At 51.6% G+C, this 21,137-nt stretch overlaps 1 long non-coding RNA gene across 1 annotated transcript; it reads left to right on the forward strand.

The window, feature by feature from the left end:
* Positions 1-450: 450 nt before the first annotated feature.
* On the forward strand, positions 451-20,846 carry LOC117067360. Its single transcript, XR_004430713.1, has 3 exons — positions 451-493; positions 5,907-5,912; positions 20,748-20,846. It is a non-coding gene; the product is annotated as an uncharacterized LOC117067360 (long non-coding RNA).
* Positions 20,847-21,137: the final 291 nt, after the last annotated feature.

A 21,137-nucleotide genomic window follows, 5' to 3' on the forward strand; every position in this document is an offset into this window, starting at 1 on the left:
ACCCTGCCATGCACTTGGGAAGGCCCTGGGGGGTTGAGGGGTTAATGCCACTTCCTCCCCAGGCCACCCTCCAGAGCTCTGCCTTTTCCTATCTTCCTCCAGCCTCATCTCCCATCAGGCTACTTAGTTTGAGGTCTGAAGGGAGGGAGGGCCTAGGCCCAAGGACTTCAGAATGAAGAGGAGGTGAGGGTTCTTGATGGTTGAGTAGGAGTTTGCCAGACAGAGAAGTGATTGGAGGGCATTTTCAGCAGAAGCAACGCATGAACAGATCACGCAGGGTGAGGAAGGCTGGGTGTAAGAAACAGCGGGCTGCTGTGCGGGAGTGGAGCCAGAATGCCTGGTTTGCATCCAGCATTCTAGTTCCTCTCTTTCTTTCTCTCTTTCTCCCTTTCTCTCCCTCTTTCTTTCTTTTTCTTTTTTTAAATTTTTATTTATTTATTTATTTTATTGTTGAGATGAAGTCTCACTCTGTCACCCAGGCTGGAGTGCAGTGGTGCAATCTCCACTCTGCAACCTCCACCTCCCAGATGCAAGCCATTCTCCTGCCTCAGCCTCCCGAGTAGCTGGGACTACAGGCATGTAGCAAAAAATTGCCACCACGCCAGGCAATTTTTTTTTTTTTAGTACAGACAGGGTTTCACTACATTGGCCAGGATGGTTTCAGTCTCCTGACCTCGTGATCCACCCACCTCAGCCTCCTAAAGTGCTGGGATTACAGGCATGAGCCACTGCGCCCAGCCTGTGTAGCTATCTTTAGATACACAAATACTATTGTATTACAACTGTCTACAGTATTCAGTATAGTAACGTGCTGTACAGATTTGTAGCCTAGGAGCATAGGCTATGCCATACAGCCAGGGTGTGTCATAGGCACTGCCAGGTAGGTTTGTGTAAACACACTCTCTGATGCTCACAGAGTGATGAAATCGCCTAACAACGCATTTCTCAGAACATATCCCCATCGTTAATCAACACACAACTGTGTATAATAAAGCACATAGAGCAGTGCCTGGCACACAGTGAGCGTTGATCAATGTTAGCTGCTATCATTATTATTATTATCAGAGGTGGAGGGGAGTGGCCACAGAACAAGCTAGAAAGGGAGGCGGAAGCCTGCCTGGGAAGGGCCTTGAACATCGGGCTCAGAAGCTTGGGGTTGACACTGAAAGCAGCAGGGAAACATGAAATGTTTTTTTTTTTTTTTTTTTTGAGACAGAGTCTTGCTCTGTCACCCAGGCTGGAGTGCAGTGGCCTGATCTCAGCTCACTGCAAGCTCCGCCTCCCGGGTTCACGCCATTCTCCCGCCTCAGCCTCCGGAGTAGCTGGGACTACAGGCGCCTGCCACCTCGCCCGGCTAGTTTTTTGTATTTTTTGTAGAGACGGGGTTTCACCGTGTTAGCCAGGATGGTCTCGATCTCCTGACCTCGTGATCCACCCGTCTCGGCCTCCCAAAGTGCTGGGATTACAGGCTTGAGCCACCGCGCCCGGCCGAAATGTTTTTTAAATAGAAGAATGATACACTTTACAGACAGTTTACTCCAGGACCTGGCAAACAGCAGGCATTTAATAAATACCTCTGGAATGAATTAATGCATCGAGATTGGAGGAGGAGAGACCAATTAGGCGGACACTTCCGCGACCCACGTATCCCATCATGAGGGCTGAACCCAGGGCAGCTGCCATGGAGTTTTGGGGGGACCCTCAGCCAGGCACTGGGCTTCCCTGCCCACCCCCACCTGCCCACCCCCCGCCTAACCCAGACAGGCGGCTTCATGGTCCCTGTTGCTCGTGCGCAGCGCACAACACCGCCTCATAACTCACTGTGCTTATGATGAAGCGGAGCGGTTGTTTGGGAAGACAGCCACTCTGATACCCAACAGCCCCCAGGGCCGTTCCTGATGTTTCTCTTCCACCATCCACTGCTTAACATGCCAACTCTCCCTCCCACACCCTGCTCCCCATGCACCTCCAATGGCACCGATCTCTTCCCCCATTCACACACACCCCTCCGCCTGCCTCTCCAGTGCAGCAGCCTGGAGGAAATTTATTGCAGCTCCAGACTGCTATGGGCAAATACTAATAAAATGCTGTTTTGCTGCAATTTGTTTAATTGGCCACAGAAGAGACGTCGTGAGCACGTGCAGCCTTTACCCGCGACTGCCTGCCTTCCCGCCTGCCCAGCTCACAGATGCTCTCTCCTCCCTCCGCCTTGTCTCCCCGGCTGTGGCTACCGAGAATGGGATGATGCAGAGAGGAGGGATAAGAGCGGAGGTCGAATGAGCCCATCTCCATCTATTCTTACAGCATTTTACTGAGTGAACCTTTCACCCATGAACCTTGGGATCCTGTGAACAGCCAGACAGCCTGAGTTCAAATCGCACCACTTATTTCCTCCTCTTACTGATGTCACCTTAGGCAAGTCATGCAACCTCTCTGTGCCCCAGTTTCCTCATCTGTAAAACGGGAACGATAGCAACACTGTTGTGAGGATTAAATGAGCTACTTTATGTAAAACACTCAGAACAATGCTTGGTCCACAGGAGGCGCAAAATCAATGTGAAGGACTTGGACTGCTTGGGTTCTAATCCCAGCTCTGCCACTTAGCAGTTGTGTGCCTTGGGCATGTTACTTAAGCACTTTGTAGCTCCGTTTTGCCATCTGTGAAATGGGATAGTGATTACATCTATCTCATAGAGTTGGGTGAAGATTAAAGGGATCAATCAACAGAAAGGGATGAGAACAGATCCTGCCATAAAGTAAGAGCTGCAAAAGCATAAACCGTTGTGCTAAACAGACAGTGGCAGTGGCGGGAGCTAAGTGCTCCGGGTGGGGGTGCTTGGGAAGACTTTGCACCCCACGTTCCTTCACTGGAGTGAGTTATGGGGCAGGGGTGAGTCCCCAGAGATGAGAATTCCCAATGGTACACAGTTCGAGCTGCTTCCTTGTGTCTTAAGGCCAGTGAAAGACCCTCGCAGTGTGTCTCTCGTGGGTTAGGAGGTGCAGTCACCCTGCTGCAGCTCCCCAGACAGAGCCTGGGGCTGTGCTGCTGCTCATGGGGTCAGCTCAGCCTCCCAGCTGCTCCCCTCTTGGCCCCTGGCACCCACTCCCCGGGGGTGGGCATCTTGCCACCTGCCAGATGGCACTAGCAGAGGCTGGGGCGTGGGGGTGGGTGGGGAGCATTAGGCCAGGCTGCAGGAGCTGGGCACAGGGGTCTTGGGACAGATGGGCTTGTGTCTGTCCCAAGAATAGCATGCCTGGGGCAGGGCAGGGACAGCCCTGTGAGGCTTTTGGGAGCTGGCTGAGGCCTGTAAGATACAGTGCACACGAGCATTCATACATTTACACACATCCATGCACAAAAATGTGTGGCGTGTTTCCGGCAACCTTGACTTAGCTGGCTCAGGCACTTTTGTCCAAAGGAAACTCACCACTGCTAAAGAAACCTTACACCCTGACCTCTAGGTCACGAATGCTAGAGCGTGCCACAGGTTGCAGGAAGCACTTACACCACTCCCACTCCAGGCTTTGCTTCCCACATCTGCAAAATGTGGAGATAGCTTCCCTGCCTCCCCGGGAGGAGGTCAGTGGAGCAGGCCTGAGAAGAGCACCTTGGAGCCAGCTGCTCAGGTTTGGATTCAGGCTTTTGTCCTGGGGATTAAACTGTGTGCCCTTGGGCAAGTAACTTCACCTCTCCGTGTCTCACTTTCCTTATCCATAAAATGGGGATGAAGACAATAGCACATACCTCAGAGGGATGTCATGAGGGTTAGAAAGGAGCTAATGCCATGAGTGCAGGAAATGGGGTGTGGAAACCGGGCCTGGCACTGCAGGCTTACCCTCTCCCTGGGCCACTTCATGACTGCTGCCCAGCGGCAGTTCCTGTTGCTGTGCTGGACTCTCTGATGACCAAGGGTAGGGACTTGTCTCTTGTCTGGCACATGGTAGCATTCAGCAAATACTCTTGGCTTGTTGGCAGGATGAGTGGCCTGTGTGGGGGTCCCAGCCTGCTAGGGTGAGCAGGTTGCTGGGCAGCTCCCCCAGCCGACCCTCGGAGGCCCTCAGCCCTGCCGCTTCATCTAGAATGGTACCATCCGCAGACACAAGCAGCCCCATGCTACCCCTACAGCCCTAGGCCGGGTGCTCTGAGTCTCCCTCCTCTACACTCCACCCACAAATTGAAGCCCGCCCTGCCTCTGACTGCTCCCCTTCCCAGTTCAGGCATAATCTCCCCCAAGCAGGGCTTTGATCCCGCCTCCCCCACCTGGAGCCTCTCTCACAGCTCCCTGGGCTGCTCAGCGAAGTGCACACATCCTTGCTGTACTTTCTAGGCTCTTCCTCGAAAGGTGAGGGCCTTCCCAAAGCAGTCTATCTTCCATTGTACAGAAGAGAAAGCCGAGGCCCCAGAAGGGAGAACGGTGCCACCTCTCACAGTCCTGAGGGGAGCAGCCAGGAGAGCCGGGGCTTGGGGTGTCCAACAAGGAAGGGATCATGTAAGTCGGGGGCTGGCACTAAACACCTATGTCCTGCCCTCACCCATGAATGACCCCACATTCTGTTAACTCTCTTCCAATCTTGGGCATTCAATGGAGCAGGTGGATCGGGGTCTGGGAGTGGGGTTGGGAGTGGAGGAATGAGGGAGGTGGGATGGTGGAGGGCAGAGCGTGCCCTCCCTGGCTCTGCTGAGGCCAGTGCAGCCAGCTGTGGCGAGCAGCAGCTGGATATACACACCAGGATGCACAGTCCCACGCTCTCTGCCAGGGCCCAGCAGTCAGGGGAGAGGGAGGCCAGGGAAGGCAGTGAAGTGGCTGGTGAAGCTCCCAGGATGGGGGTGGGAAAAAGGAGAGGCTTGGGGAATGCTCAGCCGGCCCCAGGGCCCCAGGTTTCCCCCAGGAGGCCTCTGAGATTCCTCACCCTGACTCCACCAGGAAGTGGAGTGACTTTAGGGTTTCTGTAGAGGCAGACTCAGCCAGAGCCTTGTTGCCCACTCCATCTCTGGGGAGCGGGCTGCACTGTGGTCGTAGGAGGGTGGTAGGAGCGGACAGGGTAGCCACAGGCCCCAGGACTGGGAAGGGAAGATCATCGTTCAGAACAATCCAAAGACACTGGCCTTCCAAAACAAACCCTATGACCTTGGCAGAGTGGACCCCAGTCCCTTTCAAAGGAGTGGCACATAACATTCTCAGAGACTGGGTCTGTTCACTCTACAGTTCCATGCCAGACTGGGAGATCGGGAGTGTCAGATCTCCCGATCTGCCAGAGGGGCAGAGGGGTGGGCTCCATGCCCTCTGTTCCCCAGCACCAGGGACTCTCTGTTTGAGTTCCTTTGAGGGATTAAAGGAATCAGGAAAGAGAGGCGATGTCAAGCACTTGCTCCTTCCCAAACGCTAACTGAGAAGCAGCCTCAGTGAACAGGAGCACAGCCCTTGCCTGCATGAAATGTGGAGTTTAATGGAAGAGACAGAGGACAAGTTCACAGACACTTCCCCATCCATGTTTTCAGGTCCATAATGGGTTGGTGCAAAAGCTGGCTTGGACAAGTGGGCATGTACCTCAGTAGGGGATAGGGGAGGCTTCCTGGAGGAGGTGACGCCAAGCGAGACCAGGAAGAGGAGGAGTTGGCCAGTGAGGGGAGCCCAGGCAGGGAGGACTGTTCCTCCCGCTGACAGAACAGCATGTGCCATGGCCCAGGGCAAGGTGTGGGGGTCATTTTGAAGAACCCAGAGTTCAGAGTGGCCAAGCGCACCAGCGGTAAGGCTGGAGAGATGGGCTAGGACCAGGTCATAGGACAGTGAGGACCCAGGAGCATTTATTTATTTATTATTTTTTTTTGAGACAGAGTCTTGCTCTGTCACCCAGGCTAGAGTGCCATGGTGCAATCTCAGCTCACTGCAACCCCCACCTCACAGGTTCAAGTGAGTCTTGTGCCTCAGCCTCCGGGGTAGCTGGGATTATACGCATGTGACGCCACACCCAGCTAATTTTTTTGTATTTTAAGTAGAGATGGGGTTTCACCATGTTGCCCAGGCTGGTCTCACGCTCCTGGCCTCAAGTGATCCACCCACCTCAGCCTCCCAAAGCACTGGGATTACAGGCTCAGGCTGCGATGCACTCAGGAACGTTTAAGTAGGGGAGGAACAAGCTGAAGTTTGCATTTTCAGATCACTCTTATTGCAAGTGAAGAGTAGATCAGAGGCAAGGAGGCCAATCAGGAGGCAAGGAGGCCAATCAAGAGGCAGGGAGGCCAATCAGGAGGCTGGTGCAGTAGTCCAGGGTGCGCAGCTAGTGGCCTGACCGAAAAGAAGTATTTCAGATGCAGAACTGATGGGAGCTGGAAATGACCGGTTGGAGGAGTGAGAGAGGAGGAGGTGCCAAGTGGCTGTGGTGCCAGTCACCAACATATAGGATGCCAGGGTTGGTCAGTGGGGCTGGGCCAGGCCTTGGGTTTAACCTTGGTCCTCTAGAGTGTGAGGAGCCAGCTCCTCCCGTGTCCCTTCCCCTGTGGTTCCTCCTCGGCCAATGTGCCAAGCACTCACTCACCAAACCCCCTCAGCATGGCAGCAGTGCAGGGAGAACATGGAAACCTCTAGCCACCTGGTTCTTGCTCTCTGAGCTCTTCTAGTCAATACAGGAGGTGGGCCATGTGCACAAATAGCAGCCACATGAGGTCTGATCTGTCCAAGTCCGAACTTTATTGCTTTTGACCGCAGGCTGTTTGCAAGGGCAGTAAATGATTAAGGGCCACATGAGTGGTATGGACTGTAATTGCCTCAGAGTCTGAAGAGTGGGAAAGCCCTTCCGGATGTACAGAAGAGAATTCTGGTCAGGGCTTGGGGGTGGAGAGGGACAGGGCTGCAGGCAGATTGGGAGCTGGGAGACTCGGTTCAAAGTCCCAGCTATGTTCCAACTTGACTGACTGTGGCCAAGGACTGTATCTCTCCGGGCCTCTGTTTCCTCATCTATAAAATGGGGGGAAAGATAAAGCTTAATTAAACTCCTGATCTCCCAGTCTGGCGTGGGATTGTAGAGTGAACAGACCCAAACAGTCTCTGAGAATGTTATGTGCCACTCCTTTGAAAGGGATTGGGGTCCACTCTGCCAAGGTCATAGGATTTGTTTTGGAAGGCCAGTGTTTGGAGTTAGGCAGATCAGAGTTCAAATCCTGGCTCTGCCATTTACTGGCTGGGTGCCTTTAGCCAAGTAACACGACCTGTGCAGGACTCATTGTCTGTAGAATAGGATGGCTCCCCCGGGTCCACCGGGTGAATAAGATTACTGATCCCCACTGGCATGGGCATGACACCGAATCTCTTGGGCAAGTTCATACCAGCTCCAAATGCCCCAGAGTAAGGAAGCCTGGGCCTGAGGCCTGCGAGGACGTTGGCCATTCTTCACCACAAATCTTCCCAGCTGAACAAGAGGCCCTCATTGCCTACCTCCCTCCCCATCCTAAAGTTTCCTACTGACTGTGCCCGGTGGGGGAGTGGGGCCCAAATCTCCCACCGCTCCCGCTCTGGCCCAGATAACACGCACACCAGTGGGGACCCTGGCCTGCGGAAACTGCCCAGATAAACACTGCCTGCCTCAGATAACCAAGGCCCTATCGGTGTGGCATCTTGTTCTCCAAACCACAGGCGCTGGTGATAAAGGGATTGTGTACCGGGCTGCATCTGCTGGGGCCCAGGTGGGAGCTTTTTGCAGGTTTTTTGTTTTTGTTTTCCTTCCTCTTGCTATTATTTACAACAAATGTTTGGCCCCTTCAGGGACAAGTCAGTCCTCTGGCAGCCAGGGTCTCCCAGCTAGCCCCCACTCCCTCTCTCATCAAAAGCCAGGTGGCCATTTGTCCCCCCTGATGGACTTCCAAGGGAGGGAGAGGAAGGCATTGGAGATGGGATTAGGGGGTGGCAGACAGGCAAATTCTGTTCAGGGCTTTTGGTGCTTATAAAAATCTTGGGAGGGACGGTTGCTCCTTCAGGGATACCTGATACTAACCAACATTTATTGAGCACTGTATGAGGTGCAGCTTATTTGATCCAGTGGGAGTGCTAACTATCCCCTTCGTTTCCATTTTGCAGGCAAGACAACTGAGGTTCAAAAGGTCACAATACAACTGGTAAGGAAGACTAGAATCAAAGGCCAGGTTTGAAGCAAACCCTCTGCTCTTGCCCTCTGCACCCTGTTCCCAGGGGCCGCTCCTGCTTCTGGCCCTTTCTGGGGCATGGAAAGGAAACAGGTGGCTGCTCTCCTAGGCACAGAAAAGTCTGAGCCACACCTGGAAGCTGGCTTTGGGCCAGAGCTGGGATGCTGGGCCGGGAACCTGGGCCCAGGGGGGTCTTGCTGGCTCCCCGGCTCTAGGGTTGTCACTTCCTGGGTGGCCTTGGAGGTCATCTAGACCAAAGGTCTCCTGGGACAGACAGGGAAGCTGAGATGAAGATAGACATGTGACAGGCCTGGGATCAGCCAGAGAGTGGCTGCTGCTTGAAGACCTTGGCTTCAGGCGATCCCAGCTCACTGATTTTACAGATGAGGAAACTGAGGCCCAGAGCAGGGAAACAACTTGCCAAAAGGCTACATAGCTAAAGTCAGTAGAGCTGACACTCGGGAGGCTGAGACAGGAGGATCGCTTGAGCCCAGAGGTTCGAGGCCAACATGGGAGGCTCTATAAAAAAAAAAGATTAAAATAAAGTTGAGCTAGGAATCAAACCCAGGCATCTTGATTTGCAGTGCAGGGCTATTTTCACTCTCCCATATTAGACATACACCACCAGATACAGACACACAAAACCACAGCCACAGAGGCTCATGCACAAGGGGCCAATGGGGGGGCACAAGACATGTGCACACTTCCAAGTATATGTGCTCACACCTGGCACTCCCACGACACTGTGTGGGACCTGCTGTCCATCCCCCCACCCTAGGACCTGAAGGAGACCCAGCTGGACTTGCTCTCTCCTCCCCTCCCCATCACCCCCCACCTCTAGAACAGCACCAAGCCAGGGAGCTCCACGCTGTGCTTAAAAAGGGCACTTAATTTTTCATTCTTAAATGCTGGGATGCTCTTGTCTTCCAGCTTCGCCCAAACCCCTTGGTGGAGATGGATGGAGACGCGGAACACAGTTATCAGAAAGATTAAGCCAGGACTTGTCATTTTTTTATATCACAGAGCAGTCAGCCCGACGACTGATGTCCTCCACTCCGCCAGGATGAGTCCAGAACCTTTAGTGCCAGTAGTAAAAAAGACTATAAAAAACACCATCGGAGAAAGGGTAATGATGAAATTTAACTGCTCCCGATCACACACCTGGGGTCTACTCGCCGTGGAACCGGGGGGTTCGGCCACATCATCCTTTACTGCTGTGTCCTTGCCTGTGCGTTTAAGGTCCTTCCACTGAACCAGAACATGTGTCCACAGTGGGGAGCCTGGGGCTGTCTGCCCCACCCCACCCTGCATGGTGCAGAGCACAGAGAGCGGGAGGGACCAGGGCAGACTCTGTCCTAGGAGGCCTTCAGGCCTGTTGGACCTGGAGAAGGGGCCACAGGGCTGGACACCCCAGGAGTGTTGCTGAGCTGCAGGGTTACAGAGGAGCTCCAGACACAGGGCTACTGAAAACAGCATGGGGCTAGACTGTGGTTGGCTAGAATCTTCCTTCCTTCCTTCCATTTTCCCTCCCTCCCTCCCTCCTTCCCTCCCTCCCTCCCTCCCTCCTTCCCTCCCTTCCTTCCTTTCTTCCTTCCTTCCTTCTTTCCTTCCTTCCCCCTCCCTCCCTCCTTCCATCTCACTTTATGTGCCAGGTACTGTTACCTACATGATTGTCATCTGAATATTCTCACTGCTCTTAGAATGCAGCACTCTGCTTACCTAATTTCTAGCCATGTCTCCCCACCCCAACCCCTCTTGTCTCATGACCCCATACCACTCTGCCCACTCGACCCTCCCAATGCTCTGTTCTAGCTGTATTGAAACATTCAAAATAATTTGCTCTCTCCAGCCTCTGGGCTTTCACACATGCTGTTCCCTCTGCCTGGAACCCCTGTCTGGCTAAATCCTACTCATTAGCAGGTCACAGCCACAGCTTTCTCCAGGAAGCTCTCCCTGACATTCTCCAATCGGCTGGCTCCCTTGCCAAGAGCTCTCTACATCTCCCCTTTGATGTATGTTTCATCACAGTATATTGTAACTGTTGGTTTAATTGTAAGGCGTGTGAAGGCCTCTGTTGAGGACACTATTCTGGGTCTGGGAATTTAGCAATGAACAAAACAGACAAAATCCCTGGCCCTCATGAAGCTTATATCCCAGTGAAGGTGGGCAGACAAGGACCATCTGTCTCATTCAACCTTTGTGGACATGTCACTAAAGGTATGGCTGAGTTTAAACCTGAAAAGGGGCCAGGTGCAGCGGCTCACACCTGTAATGCCAGCTGTTTGGGAGGCCAAGGCAGGTGATCACTTGAGCTCAGGAGTTCAAGACCAGCCTAGGCAACATGGCGAAATCCCATCTCTACCAAAAATATAAAAAGTAGCCAGGCATGGTGGTGATTGCCTGTGGTCCCAGCTCCTCAGGATGCCGAGGTGGGAGGGTGGCTGGAGCTTGGAAAGCAGAGGCTGCAGTGAGCTAAGATTGCACCACTGCACTCCAGCCTGAGTGACAGAGGGAGACACAGGCTCAAATTTTTAAAAAAGCCTGAAAAGGACTTTCAAGGTAGGTGGGATTATCCTCCCTTAGGAACAGAGAGCCCTCAGGTCACTGGTTAGGGAATAGCAGGACCAGGGTTCAAACCAAGGCCAGATGGGCCCCCGAGCTTGAACTTCCTTCTTGCTCGGCCTGCCTGGCCTCACTGGCCCCTTCGCTATTCCTAACATGCCACGCGTGCTCTCTCGTCCAAGCCTTTGAACACTCTGTTCCCTCTGCCTGGAATACTCTTCTTACTGACAACCTTAGGCTCCCCCCGGTCTCCTTCAAGTCTTTGCTCAAATGTCATTCTCTTAATAAAGTCTTCCCTGACACAACTACACACACACCCACTCCTATGCACATCATATTCTATATGTTACTTGTTTTATTGTGTCTACCTCTACTAGAGCATTAATTCCCTAAGGGCAGGGTCTTTGTCTTTTCTGTTCGTTGTCATATCACCAGTGCCTACCATAGGTGCTCAGTAAATATTTGCTGAGTGAACGGATGGACAAAAGAAACACAGAGCTGAATCAGGCCAGGTCCCTTCCTTGAAAGGCCTGAGTCTGGCCAAGGGAGACAGACATTGTCATCTGAGTGAGAGTCATGTTCTAACACAGCAAAATTCCTCCAAACCTTGTCCCCTTACCACCTCAGGACACAGCCCTCTCCCAAGACTTAGCCTTTTTCTGACACTCAGACCTTCTGTCTGTGGGCAGAGAGTGCCCCGATCGGCCCCAGGGAGGGTAAGCTGGGAGTGGTGGGGCGAGCGGGACCCACAGTGGCTGACCTGGCACAGCCGGCATGGTCTCAGTGCTGGAGCAGCCCTGGGGGGAGCTGGGGAGAGTAGGGGCAAGCAGAGTGCAGGAAATGGAGCCCCAACCCCAGCCTGTTGATAGCATCAGCTCCCATTCCCACAGTGCCTGTCAAGGGCCATTCCTTGGGACCCAGGGGTCCCAAATGCCAGTCCAAAACTCTACCCCTGACCCACCAAGGGACCTTGAGCAAGTCACCTTCCCTCCCTGAGTCCCAGTGTTTTCTCCCCTATAGATTAGAACTGGCCGGGCAATCCTGTAAAAGGCTGTAATCCCAGAGCTTTGGGAGGTGGGCAGATCACCCGAGGTCAGGAGTTCAAGACCAGCCTGGCCAACATGGTAAAAACCCATCTCTACAAAAATACAAAAATTAGCCAGGCATGATGGCAGGTGCCTGTAATCCCAGCTACTTGAGAGGCTGAGGTGGGAGAATTGCTTGAACCCAGGAGGTGGAGGTTGCAGTGAGCTGAGATCATGCCATTGCACTCCAGCCTGGGTGACAGAGCTAGACTCTGTCTCAAAAACAACAACAAAAACTACACAGACGGCTCCAAACCTTTTCAAGGATGAGGACCCTTCTTTAAAATTTTTTTACTGAAGCATCATAAACATACATAACAGTGATTTTTCACAAAGTTCCTCAGCATCTTGACCAAGAAATAAAACATTACTGACTCCCAAGAAGTCTCCTTATGGCCCTTCCCAGTCCCTACTTCCCCAAAAGGTCAAGATTGTTCTGACTGTTAACACTGTTTTCTGAACCTTGAGGCTCCCTTCGTAAACTCTACAAAACGCTCTTTTGATTTTAGTATCTGTGGGAGCCAGCCCCCAAGATGATGCCCACCAGCTGGAGTTCACGCCGTTGTTAATTCCCTCCCACATCGAATCAAGGTGATCTTTGTGACCAGCAAAGTATGGCAGAGGTGACAGTGTATGGCTTCTGAGGCTAAGTCATCAATGGCAGGTGGCTTCTGCTTTGCTGTATTGGATCACAGCTCTCAGGGAGCTGGGTGCCCTATATGAGCCATCCTATGGAGCACTCCACATAAAAAGGAACCGAGGCCTCCCACCAGCAGCAGGTGGCAATATGCCAACCACGCAAGTGTGCCATCTTGGAAGCAGATCTTCCAGCCCCAGTCAGGCCTTCAGATGACTGCAGTTTCCGCCAACATATGACCGTAACGTCACAGGAGACCCTAAACCAGAGCTGCTGGCCAACCTACTCCTGAATTCCAGACCCATGAAAACTGTGAGAAATAGTAAATATTTATTGTTGTTTTAAGTTACTAAGTTTTGGGATAATTTGCTACACAGTAATAGATAAGTAATACAGTATTCATTGATTGAGCAAATACTCAATGAACCAAGCCCCTCTGGCGTTCAGTCAGCCTTTAAAGGAATTCATTTTTAAATTATCTGAATAGTATCAACTTACACTTGAATAAAGGACTTTCATTTTGGTCCTTTTGACAAAGACTTGGTTCAGGCTAAGGACTGGTAATAACTTCAAGGTCCCTGCAGGATCTGAGGCCCCAAATCTGGGCCAGAGTGTGGAACTAATGTTGACTCCGTTGACCTCTAAGGCTCTTTTTGTATGAAAACCCTGGAATCAGAGACTTTCAGGGACCTGTCTGCCAGTCCTCGCTCCTTCCATATGGTTGGGCAGCAGAATGTGATAGTGAGGAACCCAGGCTTTGGGGTCAAGCAGGTCTGTGTTCAAAGCCTGGCTCCTCCTCTTCCCAATCCGTGTGACCTCCTCAAACAAGTAGCTTCAAATAAGTATACTTCTCTGAATCTCAGTTTCCTCATCAGAAAAATTGGAGAACAGACGCCTGGCTCCCAGGCTGCCGTATGAAGAGGAAATAACACATAGCTTGTCCTTATGATGAGGCAGCTGCGATGGAGATCAGACCACAGGCTGGCTGGGTGCTCTCAGGGGTGTCGGGGGACTGTTCCCCTCTCACCCGGCCCGGCCTCCCGGCGGGTGGCTGCACCCCTCCTTTGTGAGTCTGAAGGGCCAGGTGAGCATATGGCCACATGGCAGGACTTGGATGGAGTGGAGCCTGCTTCCTCTCCCTCGTTAGCGTCGCCCGGGGGCCTGCTCTCTCCTTAGCAAAGGCCTGGATAACGAAGGCCACAGCCTATTAATTGCGGTGACAGTGATAAAGGAAGAGGGGGAGGCTGCTATTTGTCTTGCCCATAACCTCTTGCATCATTCCAAGATGAATGAAAACTCATTTTCTGCTTTGATTCAGTCTAATTTCTCTGGGCCCCCTGGGCCTCATGGGGGAAGGGACTCACAGCCCCTGCTGAGGAGGAATCGAGGCGGGGAGGAGAAGGGGTCAGAGGTCACAGAGGGAGGAGGATGGGCTCCACTGGGGAACCAAGACCTTGGTGGGGGCAGTGATTAGAGCATTCAGTCATTAGGCAGACGGCGGGCTGGGGCTTACACAGGTGCTGGCTGAGTGCATCCACAAACTAATCTCGTGAAGAGGGGAGTGTGCTGCCCACTTCACAGATGAGACAATGGTGGCACTTGGGAGAAAATGGCTGGCACAAGGTCACACAGCGAGTGAGGGCCAACGCCCAGCTTCAGCAGGGAGGAGAGCCTGGCCAGGGCCTTCACTGGCTCTTTCCCGGTCAGTCAGTCACTCACAGCATGGTGTCCCGCCTGGATGAATGACTTCATCAGCACGGAAGTCCCATGGATGGGAAAGGACCATGCAGTAGGGAAGCTGCTGGCCTGCCTGTCCTTTCTCCCTCAGAGGACTGGGAAAGGAGAGGGGCCAGGGGATGGGGAATGGACCGTTCTGTCCATCAAAGAACAAAGACAGGCCAAGTAGGGCCTTGTTGGAATTGCCATTTTCTCTGCTGTAAGATGGAGTCAACAGTCCCTGTCTCCCAGGACCACATGGTGACTGGAGAGGGGGTGATGGGCATCTGTGTGAAGGCGCTTCACCCCCACTACTTCCGCTCTGTCGAAAGGGAGAAGCAAAGCAGTCGTCCCCAGATATTTGACCTGCTTTGTCCTAGGCTAAACATCTCCAGTGGTCAATCTGCCCCTAAGTCCCTGCACCTGCCAGTCCTGATCTATCATTTGGGTCTCCTTTGATGGTCCAGAGGTCCCCTCACCACCTCAGGACACAGCCCTCTTCCAAGACTCAGTCTTTCTCTGACACCCCGGCCATCAGCCTGTGGGCAGGGTGTGCCCCGATCGGCCCCAGGGATGGCGAACTGGGAGGGGCAAGACGAGCAGGACCCACAGTGGCTGACCTGGCACAGCCAGCACGGTCTCAGTTCTGGAGCAGCCCCAGAGGAGCTGGGGAGAGGAGGGGCAAAAGACTCAGAGACCCAGAGAGTGGGAGGGGCCTGGGTCTGTGACTTACCTGCTAAGGTGGCCTAGCAGCCCCAGGGGAGCTGCATGGACTGTGAAGAAAGTGGGAGATACCCCCAGGCCAGCTGCAGGTTCACAGGAGAAACTCAGCTATGTGTGTCCAACACGCATCACATAACATCTTCCCAGGGCTTTGGGCCACAAGGTGGAAGCGCTGTAACTGGGAGGGATTTTCTGATGGTGCAATGCGTGAGTTAGCACGGGCCCTGGAGCCTGGCAGCCTGATGTGAGCCACAGCTCTACTGTGTGACCTTGGGTAAGTTGCTTTGCCTCTCTGGACTTCACTTTTGCTATCTGTAAAATAATCTTCCTTATATGGTTATCAATTCACTTATGTAAAGCACTTAGAGCATGTGTCTAAGTGGGTTGGGATGGGCCTGAGCCTGGGTTGTGCTCTGAGGGGCTGCAGCCAGGCTAGGAAGGGCTGGTGGAGGATGTGCGTGAGAAGTAAGGCAGCTGACTCTACTCGAGTCCCCCTCACCCCCCACCAATCTATGGCATCCTCCCATCTGCCCCAGATCTGAATTGCAAATGACCTTCCTTTCCCCACCACTCCAGCTGGAGACAGCTGAGCCCAAAGACGATGTGTCCCTGCCCCGTAGGGCGCCCTAGCCTTGTTGTGTCTCAAAGGGTCTGCAGGCGGAGCCCTCAGACCAGGGCCCCTTTCCAGGATCCTGAGAGAGTAGGCAAGGCCAGTTAGAGCCACCTAGCCTGGCATTCAAGGCCTTCACAGCCTGGCCTCATCTTCTTTCTCTGCTCCCATCTCCATCCCCATCCCCTACCTCCCATCCTACCCCCTTCTCCATAGGCTCAGTGTTAACTCCTATACTAATGTAGGGAAGGTAGATGATCTTTGTTGAGAGCTTACAGGTGTTTGCAAGTGCTGACAGGTGCCAGGCTCTGGGTGCTGTATTATAAGCATCAGCTTGGATGCAGTTTCTACAGCTCCTTGAGGTACGTACTGTTGAGAATCCCATTCTACAGATGGAGGGACTGAGACTCAGAGAGGTTATATACCTCTAGCAGGTGGCAGAGCTGGGACGTGCAATCACATCTTGCTCCCTCCAGAGTCCAGCTCTGAAACATTGCTCTGTCCTGCCATGAAGCCGACCCTGCATAAAATATATAGGAGAAATGAAGTCAGGGAGCCAGGATCTGTAACGAAGAAATAAAAGGAGCTTCTAGAGGTAGTCATTCATTCACTGATTTGATATTTACTGAGCATCTACTAGATGCTGGGCACTCAGAGATAATTATAATGATGATGAGAATAACACCAGTGGTAAAAACATTAGTGATGGTGGTAGGGTAAAAACTATTGCTGACATCTTCTGAGCTCCTACAATGTGTTTGGCACTGTGCTACGTCTTCTGTTGCAGAACTCTAATCCTTACAGCAGCCCTGCAAGCCAGTTATCATTATTATTATTGCCACTTTGTAGATGAGTCCATTGAGGCTCAGAGAGCCTGTGTCTAAAGTCACTTAGATTTCAAGCATCTGAGCGAGAATTTGAACCCCCAGCCTGTCTTTGAATACAATAACAACAACACTCATGAGACTGTCTAGCATTTATTGGGTACTTTCCAGACAGTGTGCTAAGCACTCAAAATGATCCTGTAAACCAGGTGTCGTTATCATCTCCATCTTAGTAATGAGGAAACTGTGGCTTGGAGGTCAAGTAAACTGCTCAAGGTAATGGACTGAGGACAGTGCAGCCAGGATTTGGAGCCAGGTCCACCAATCTGTGTGCCTTCTCTTTCCCCACAATGCCCCTCAAGGAGAGGGTTGTCTAGAGTAAGCAGTTTAAGTACAAGGACTTTATTCTCTTTCTTCTGGGCTAATGCAACAGCCTCCTACTGGGACTTCTCTAGTTGTTTCTCCTCCAAACCTTCATTCATAGTCCATTGTTACTCTACTGACAGAGGTACTGTCCTAAAATTCAACCAGTGGCAGAGGCAGCTAACTGTCCACCAAAAGTTCATGCTGCACCTTTCAAAGGGGGCACTTATCTCTGGAAGGCACCAATTAGCCAGGTCCTACATTTCCCAGAGCACTTTGCAACTGCTTGAGACTGTGTAATTACTTCTCGAGGGTGGAATGCAGGCAGAATGGATGTGTGTTGCTTCTGGGCCAAGTGATTAAGAAGCAACTGTGCCTTCTCCACCCTCTCTCTTTCCCTGTCCACCAGCTGGAAGTGGGAGATTCCAAGACCTTCCAAGATTCCTCACTCTTAGGGATTGTTGTGGACTGAAGTTTGTGCCCCCCCAAAAAATTGATATTTATAATTCATATTCATAATCAAATTCAAAATTCATATGTTGAAACCTTAACCCAATGTGATAGTATCTGGAGATGGGCCCTTTGAGAGATAATTATGCGTAGATATCAGGTTATGAGGGTGGGACCCTCATGAATGGAATTATTGCCCTTATGAAAAGAGGAGACACAGTCTCCCCTGTCCCACTCTGCTCTCTGTGGTGTGAGGATACAATGAGAAGACAGCTGTCTGTAAACCAGGAAATGGGCCCTCACCAGACACCAGATCTGCAGCAGCTTGATCTTGGACTTCCCAGTCCCTAGAACTATGAGAAATAAGTGTTTGTTGTTTAAGTCACCCAGTCTATCTATGCTTGGTTGGTATCACAGCCCAAATTGACTAAGACAGAGGTGTAAGGAGGCTGGCTCCTAAATCACCATGTGGAAGAAGTGACCCAGCAGTCTGGAGTACCCATATTGGGCTGCTGTGTAAGTGAGAAAGACACCTTTTGAGGAAAGCCACTGAAATTTGGGGGTTTACTTATTACAGCTGCCAGGCTTACCTAAAGAATAATATATTCACTCCTGGTTAATTTTTTTTTCTTTTTTTTTTGAGACAGAGTCTCACTCTGTCACCCAGGGTGGAATGCAGTAGTGATCTTGGCTCACTGCAACCTCCATGTCCTGGGTTCAAGTGATTCCCATGCCTCAGCCTCCTGAGTCGCTGGGACTAACAGGCGTGCACCATCATACCCAGCTAGTTCTTTTTATTTTTAGTAGAGGCAGGATTTTGCCATGTTGGCCAGGCTGATTTCAAACTCCTGACCTCAGGTGATCAATCCCAAAGTGCTGGGATTACAGGCATGAGCCACTGCGCCCATCCCTGGCTCTCCATCTGAAGAAAAAAGCCCAATCTCCTGGCCATGGTCTATAAGACCTTTCACAATCTGGGTTCCACCATCTTTCCAGTCCCATCTCCCACCCCCACCTTTAAAAAGAAAATGTGTTCAATCACAGAACTGCTCTATTCCTTGGCGCAGTACAGTCTTCATACTCGTAGGTGTTTACACATGCTGACTGTCTGTCTGGAACACTATCCCGCTCTTTAGAAAATGTTGATTCACCTTTCAAGACCCATTTTCCATATTACCCCCTCATTGAAATCTTCCCTTTCTGTAGCAGAGGATGTTGCACCCACCGAAACCTCCACAGATGCACTTATCACAGTGCATTGTAATGATTTGTTCTGATACCTGATTCTCTGACCAGACTGTGGACTCCTCTGGGGCTGGTCTTATGGCCCATCAATTTTTGTATCACCAATGCCTTACAACACAGAAGGTGCTCAGTGAAGGCGTGGATTTATGGATAAACTGGTAAACAACCACAAAGTCTAAAGTGTATACCCCAAGTTCTTCAGGGCTTAGCGTCAGGCATAAATCCCTCCACAGAGATGAAACTGGGAAGTCTGTTTCCTGCCCTTCAAAGACAAAGTGAGTCCTGGCACAGTGGCTCACACCTGTAATCCCAGCACTTTGGGAGGCCAAGAGAGGTGGATCACTTGAGGCCAGGAGTTCAAGACCAGCCTGGCCAACATGGTGAAACCCTGTCTGTACTAAAACAAAAACAAAAACAAAAAAAAACAACAAAAAAAATTAGCCAGGCATGGTGGTGTGTGCCTGTAATCCCAGCTACTTGGGAGGCTAAGGCACAAGAATTGCTTGAATCCAGGAGGCAGAAGTTGCAGTAAGCCAAGATTGCGCCACTGCACTCCAGCCTGGGTGACAGAGCAAGACTCTGTCTCAAAAAAAAAAAAAAAAAAAAAAAAAAGGTAATACAAGCCCAGGACCCCAGAGGGAGAAGCAATCCTGTGTCCTCTCTTGTCTAAAGTCCCTGAAAATTCCTCCCATGGCCTGAACCCAGGTGACCCCTTAGGGCTCATTCTTAAGACAGGGAAGAGGATTGAGGAGAAATGACAGATTCTAGACTTAAGCTGATTCATTCACCTGCTTCAAGGCCTACTGAGAGCAGAAGGCCTGGCCTCAGCCTCCTCCTGTATAATCATGGGCTGTCTCCAGGGTCAAACAGGCCTGGGTTTGAGTCCTGGTCCTGCCATTACTCATGAGACTTGGACATGTTGATCATATCCTTGTTTGAAAACAGGAAAATACCACTCTCAGGGTTGTTGTGAAGACCTACAACATTTCTTATGGGTTAGGTCTGACATTTTCTAACCTAAGGATGGGTCTCCCAGCCAGGACCTGGGATCCAGGGCATCACAGTCCCAAGACATCCTGTCCTCCTCCCTCCTATCTCCACCTCCACCACTGCTGAGGCCCTCTGTCTTCCCAAGAATCTCAGCTGCTTCTGCAATGAGTTCGTGCTGGATTTTTTTTTCTTTCACCAAGTTGTGAGTGGGGACATAGCTGAGACTGGAGTTTCAAGTAAAGAAAGAGTCTGAGCCTTGGAGAGATAGGGAAGGGAGGGATGACCAAGAAAGAAGGGAAACAAAGGTAAGACAGGAAAATTTAAAGACAGAGCTGGCCGGGCAGGGTGGCTCACGCCTGTAATCCTGGCACTTTGGCAGGCCAAGGAGGGCAGACTGCTTGAGCCCAGGAGTTTGAGACCAGCCTGGTAACATGGTGAAACCCCATCTGTCCAAAAAGTACACAAAAAAGTACATGGTGGCATATGCCTGTAGTCCCAGCTACTCCCAGCTGAGGTGGGAGGATTGCTTGGGCCCAGGAGGTTAAGGCTACAATGAGTTGTGATCATGTCACTGCACTCCAGCCTGGGCGATAGAGCAAGACCCTGTCTCAAAACAACAACAACAACAACAACAACCAGAACCAAAGACCAAGACACTAAGGAACACAACAGAGACAGAAAGATGAAGACAAAACAGAGAAAGAGCAAGAAAGAGAGAAGCAGAAGTGGAAAGGTGCAGCCACGGAGAAAGTGAGTCAGAGGGGAAGGGGAAGGGGCTGTTGACCAGCCAGGCAAGGACAGGGACAAAGTGAAGGCCCCTCGGCCCCCAGCTGAACACAGCTTTCAGCCTCAGAGGCTTCTGCTGCTGAGAAAGCAAAGCCTCTTCTCCCTCATTCGAATGAATTTGATATTCAATCAATGAAGATTAACTCGCCCAAGGTAAGGGGGTTTTTACATCTGTAAGGAAGTCAAAGACGATTATGCAGATGAGAAAATTACCCTGAGATGAGGAGCCTCTCGTATATGATAATTATGTGAAGGGTGGACTCCCACACTGATTAGCATATCTCCAAGACCAGACCCAGATGGAGGAGGCAGGAGGAGCAGAGGTCACCAGGAATCCCCCTCGGAGAGGTGGGTTGGAGATGTCCCAGCCCCTAATGGTCGTCTTTGGAGAAGAGGACACATCGCCACCGTCAGTAAAGACTAACTGGAGCCTTGTTCCCACAGTGTCCATTGAAGCTGCCTGGGCCAGAGCAGGGCCGCTCAAGCTTTAATATGAGTACAAAGCCCTGGAGATCCTCCTCGGACGCAGGCTCTGATCTGGGGAGTCTGAGTGAAGTTCTGCCTTTTTTTTTAGACGACGTTTCACTCCTGTTACCCCGGCTGGAGCGTAATGGCACAGTCTTGGCTCACTGCAACCTCTGTCTCTCAGGTTCAAGCGATTCTCGTGCCTAAGCCTCCTGAGTAGCTGGGATTACAGTCGCCTGCCACCACACTTGGCTAATTTTTGTATTTTTAGTAGAGATGGTTTTTCACCATGTTGGCCAGGCTGGTCTCGAATACTGACCTCAGGTGATCCTCCCACCTTGGCCTGCCAAAGTGCTGGGATTACAGGCATGAGCCACCTCGCCTGGCCTCTTTTTTTTTTTTTTTTTTTTTTTTTTTTTTTTGAGACAGAGTCTCACTCTGTCGCCCAGGCTGGAATGCAGTGGTGCGATCTCGGCTCACTGCAACCTCCACCTCCTAGGTTCAAGCAACTCTCCTGCCTCAGTCTCCTGAGTAGCTAGGACTA

Source organism: Trachypithecus francoisi, unplaced genomic scaffold, assembly GCF_009764315.1.
Source record: "Trachypithecus francoisi isolate TF-2019V2 unplaced genomic scaffold, Tfra_2.0 Lachesis_group20, whole genome shotgun sequence".
In the NCBI taxonomy this organism is placed as follows: domain Eukaryota; kingdom Metazoa; phylum Chordata; class Mammalia; order Primates; family Cercopithecidae; genus Trachypithecus; species Trachypithecus francoisi.